Source organism: Cetorhinus maximus, chromosome 2, assembly GCF_964194155.1.
Source record: "Cetorhinus maximus chromosome 2, sCetMax3.hap1.1, whole genome shotgun sequence".
Taxonomy (NCBI): Eukaryota; Metazoa; Chordata; class Chondrichthyes; order Lamniformes; family Cetorhinidae; genus Cetorhinus; species Cetorhinus maximus.
The window spans coordinates 164,422,661-164,428,508 of record NC_135880.1 but is presented as its reverse complement, the minus strand read 5'-3'; positions in this window follow the sequence as shown (position 1 = coordinate 164,428,508).

Below are 5,848 nucleotides of genomic sequence, written 5' to 3'. Positions count from 1 at the left end.
GTAATACATGGTAGGACAGAGTATAAAGGAAGAGATAATGGGAGTTTGTCAGAAAGGTACAGAGATAATCTTGGGGGATTTTAATCTACAGATAGATTGGAAAAATCAGATGGGCAAAAGTAGCCTAGATAAGTATTTCATAGAATGGTTTTGGGATAGTTTCTTAGAACAGCACATTCTGGAGCCAACCAGGGAGCAGGCTATACCAGACCTGGTATTATGCAACAAGATGGGATTAATTGATAACCTCATAGTGAAAGCACCCCTAGGTAGCAGCAATCATAATATGATTGAATTTTACATTCAGTTTGAGGGAGAGAAGAATGGGTTCAGGACTAGTATTTTAAACTTAAATAAGGGCAATTATACGGGCATGAAAGCAGAGCTAAGCTAGAGTGAACTGGCAAATGAGGTTAAGGGATAGGTCCATAGAGATGTAGTGGCAGACTGTTAAAGGGGTATTTCAGAATACTCAGAATAGATATGTTCCAATGAGAAAGAAAACTTCCAGGGGGAGGACCTACCATCCGTGGTTAACTAAAAAAATTAAAGAGAGTATCAAACTGAAAGAAAAAGCATATAATTGCACAAAGATGGGTGGCAGGTCAGAAGATTGGACAGAACAGCAAAGAATGACAAAAAGGTTAATAAGGAGGGAAAAATTAGAGTGCAAGAGAAAGCTAGCTAGATATATAAATAAGAATAAGTAAGAAGTAAGAAAGGAGTTAACAGAGTGAGTGTTGGTCCTATAGAAAGTCAGTCTGGGAAATTAATAATCCATAAAGGGGGGTGCACAAGGAGATAGGTGACTATGCCAGAGTGAGACAGAGATTTAGTGAGTAGCAAATTAGGCTCATGTGGGAAAAAGGTGTGGTATACATATGAATTATTCTAAGTTAACTAAGTAAGTAATTAAAGTAAATTAACTAAATAACATAAGCAATAATGGCAGAACAGGTGTTATATTGCAGCTGTGGAATGTGGGAGCTTTTGGACACCAAGGCGATCCAGGACAAACACATATGCAGAAAGTGTAAGCAGCTTTAGGAATTCTGGATCAGGATTATTGATCTGGAAGCTGAACTGCAGACACTGTGTAATATAAGGGAGGGAGAGAAATATCTGGACAGTTTGTTCCAGAAGATGGTCATCCCTCTTAGAAAAGGGTCATCTGTTTTGGTCAGCAGTGAGGGACAGGAAGATGTGACCATGAGTGAGGCAGGTAATGGGACCAAGCAGAAATGGAAGGAGCTTCAGATTTTGTAATTGTCAAACAGGTTTCAGGTGCTCACAACCTGTGTGGACAAAAGCGAGATCTGCAAGGTGAATGAGCAGGCTGGCCATGGCACCATGGTACAGGAAGCCATTCAAGCGGAGGGAGCAAACAGGAATGTAGTGGTAATAAGGGACAGTATAGTGAGGGGGATTGACACTGTTCTTTGCAGCAAAGAGCGAGAGGCCAGAAGGCTGTGTTGCCTGCCCAGTGCTAGGGTTTGGGACATCTGCTCAGGGCAGGGGAGGATCTTGCAGTGGGAAAGGGGGTGGGATCCAGTCGTCATGGTTCATGTAGGTACCAATGGCATAGGCAGGACAAGGAAGGAGGTTCTGCATAGTCAGTATAAGAAGGTAGGTACCAAATTAAGAAGCAGAATTTAAAAGGTAATAATCTCTGGATTATTACCTGAGCCACATGCAAATTGGCATAGCGCAAATAAGATTAGAGAGATGAATGCGTGGCTCAAAGACTGTGTGAAAGAAGTGGGTTCCAGTTTGTGGGGCACTGGCACCAGTACTGGCAGAAGTAGATCTGTACCATTGGGACAGTCTACACCTGAACCATGCTGGGATGAGTGTTCTTGTGAATCACATAACTAGGAACGTAGAGAGAGTTTTAAACTAAACAAGGGGGGGTGAGGGATCAAGCTTGGGTAGATGTGGCAAGTCAAAGTGTAGTTCAAGGCAGGAGACTATAATAGTAATATGGGAAATGAAGATCATTGAAGAGCAGGAAGGGGCAGAGAGATAAAACCTAAGAATACACCAATAGTCAAGACTTGATGTTACAAAGATAACAAAAAGGCAAAACTAAAGGCTCTGTATCTGTTTGCGCGCAGCAATCATAACAAAGGAAATGAATTGATAGCGCACACTGAAGTAAATAAATATGATCTGGTAGCCATTACAGAGATATAGCTGCAGGATGACAAGGATTGGGTCCTGAATATTGAGGAATATGTGACATTCAAGAAGAATAGGAAGCTAGGTAAAGGTAGAGGGGGAGCACTGTTGATCAAAGATGGGATTGGTGCATTGGTTGGGATGACCTTAGTTCAGAAGATCAGCATGTAGAATTGGTTTGGGTGGAGATGAGAAATAGCAGGGGAAATAAGTCACTATTGGGAATGGTCTACAGGCCCCCTAGCAGTAACCATAATTTAGGACAAAGTACACAAGAGTATAAAATCATGAGTGACTTTAATCTACATATAAACTGGGAAAATCAGATTGGTAGTAGTAGCCTGGATGAGGAGTTCATAGAATACTTTTGAGATAGTTTCTTAGAGCAGCACATTCTGGAACCAACCAGAGAGCAGGTTATATTAGACTGGGACAAAAACAGAAAATGCTGGAAAAACTCAACAGGTCTAAAAGCATCCGTGGAGAGAAAAACAGAGTTAAAGTTTCGAGTCTGTATGACTCTTCTTCAAGTATATTAGACTGAAATTGTGTAATGTGACAGGATTAATTAATAACCTCAGAGTGAAGGCACCCCTAGGTAGCAGCAACCACAATATGATTGAATTTTACATCCAGTTTGAAAGGGAGAAAAGTGGGTTTAAGACTAGTATTTTAAATTTAAATAAGGGCAATTATGTGGGCATGAAAGCTGAGCTAGCTGAAGTGAACTGGGATACTAGGTTAGGGGATAGATTTTTAAAATTCTTTCATGGGATGTGGACGTCACTGGCAGGGCCAGCATTTGTTGCCCATCCCTAATTGCCCATGAACTGAGTGGCTTGCTAGACCATTTCAGAGGGCAGTTAAGAGTCAACCACATTGCTGTGAATCTGGAGTTACCTGGCCAGACCAGGTAAGGATGGCAGATTTCCTTCCCTTAAGGGAAATTAGTGAACCAGATGGGTTTTTACAACAATCGATGATGGTTTCATGGATACTTGCTTATATTCCAGATTGAAAGAATCAGTCCAATAGAGAAGCAGTGGCAGACATTTAAGGGGATATTTCAGAATATGCAGAATAAGTATATTCCTACTGAAAAGAAAAATTCTAAAGAGAGGACCTACCATCGCGGTTAACTGAAGAAGTTAAGGAAAGCATCAAACTTAGGGAAAAAGCATATAACTGCGCAAAGATGAGTGGCAGGTCAGATGATTGGTCAGAATATAAAGAATGACAGAAAATGACTAGAAGATTAATCAGGAGAAAGAAATTAGAGTATGAGAGGAAGCTAGCTAGAAATGTAAAAATGGATAGCTAGAGTTTCTACAGGAACTTAAACTGGAAAAGAATATGTAAAGTGATTGTTGGTCCTCTAGAGAGTGACAATGGGGAGTTAATAGTAGTTAATAAGGAAATGGAGGATGAAATGAACAAATATTTTGCTCTGTCTTCACTATAGATGATACATAAACATTCCAGTAATAGCTGTAAATCAGGAGGTGGAAGGGAGAGAGGAACATGGTGAAATTACAATCACTAGGGAAGCAGTGCTGAGCAAATTGATGGAGTTGCGGGCTGACAAGTAGTTCACTTTGGAAGGAAGAATAAAAGAGCAGAGTATTACTTAAATGGAGGACGGCTGCAGAATTTCAAGGTGCAGAGGGGTCTAGGTGTTCATGCATGAGTCACAAAAAGCGAGTATGCGGGTACAGAGTGGTAATTAAGAAGGCTAATAGAATGCTATACTTTATTATGAGAAGAAATGAATATAAAAGTAAGGATGTTATGCTTCAGTAATACATGGCATTGGTGAGACTACATCTCAAATATTGTGTGCAGTTTTGGTCTCCTTATTTAAGGATGGATGTAAATGCATTGGCGGTGGTTCAGGGGAGGTTTACTAGATTGATATTTGGAATGAGCTGGTTATCTTATGAGGAAAGGTTGGACAGACTTGACTTGTTTCCATTGGAGTTTAGAAGATTGAGGGCTGACTTGATTGAAGTATATAAGATCCTGAACGGTATTGACAAGGTGGATGTCGAAAGGATGTTTCCTCTTGTGGGTGAGTCCAGAACTAGGGAGCACTGTTTTAAAATTAATGGTCCCCCTTATAGGGCAGCAATGAGGAGAACTTTTTTTCTCTCAGAGATTTGTGCGACTTTGGAACTCACTGCCTCAGAAGCCGGTGGAGGCGGGGTCAGTGAATATTTTTAAGGCAAAGGTAGACAGATTCTTGTTAGGCAAGCGAAACAAAGGTTATTGGGGGCTAGATGGGAATGTGGAATTCAAAACACAAATGGATCAGCCATGATCTTAATGAATGGTGGAGCAGGCTTGAGGGGGCAAATGGCTTACTTTTGCTCCTATTTCGTATGTTCGTATAATGGAAAGTAAGGATATGGCAGATTAATTGAACAAGTGTTTTGCATTGGTTTTCACTATAGAGGATACAATTAACGTCCCAGAAATAGCTGTAAATCAGGAAATGGAAGGTAGGGAGGAACTCAGGAAAATTACAATCACCAGAGAAGTGGTATTGAGCAAATTGTTGGAGCTGTGGGCTGCCAATTCCCCAAGTCCTGATGGACTTCATCCTAGGGTCTTGATAGAAGTGGTTAGTGAAATAGTTGATGCCTTGGTTTAATTTTCCAAAATTCCCTAGATTCTGGGAAAGTTCCATTAGGTTGGAAAATAGCCAATGTAACACCTTTATTCAAAAAGGGAGGGAGACAGAAAGCAGGCCAATTTAGTTTAACATCTGTCATAGGGAAAATGTTAGAAGCTATTATTAAAGATGTTATGGCAGGGCACGTAGAAAAGTTTAAGGCAATCACGCAGAGTCAACGTAGCTTTGTGAAAGGGAAATCAAGATTAACCAATTTATTGGAGTTCTTTGAAGGAGTCACATGTGCTGTGGATAAAGGGGAACCAGGGGATGTACTGTACTTAGATTTCCAGAAGGCATTTGATGAAGTGCCACATCACAGGCTATTGTGGAAAATAAAAGCTCATGGTGTAGGGGTAACATATTGGCATGGATAGAAGATTGGCTAGCTAACAGGGATCACAGAGTAGACATAAATGGTTCTTTTCCTGGTTGGCAGAATGTTACGAGTGGTGTGCCACAGGGATCAGTGCTTGAGCTTCAATCTTTTACAATTTATATAAATGACTTGGATGAACGGATTGAAGGTATGGTTGCTAAATTGGCTAATGACACAAAGGTAGGTAGGCAAGTAAGTTGTGAAGAAGATATAAGAAGGCTACAAAGTGACATAGATAGGTTAAGTGAGTGGGCAAAGATCTGGCAAATGGAGTACAACGTGGGCAAATGTGAAGTTGTCCATTTTGGCAGGAAGAATAAAAAAGAAGCATATTATCTAAATGGTGAGAGATTGCAGAGCTCTGAGATGCAGAGGGATCTGGATATCCTATGAATCACAAAAGGCTAATATGCAGGTATAGCAAGTAATTAGGAAAGCTAAAAGAATGTTATCATTTATTGCAAGGTGAATTGGATATACAAGTGGGGAGGTTATGTTTTAATTATACAGGACACTGTTGAGGCCACATCTGGAGTTCTGTATACAGTACTGGTCTCCTTATTTAAGGAAAGATGTAAATGCGTTAGAAGCAGTTCAGAGAAGGTTTACTAGGCTAACAC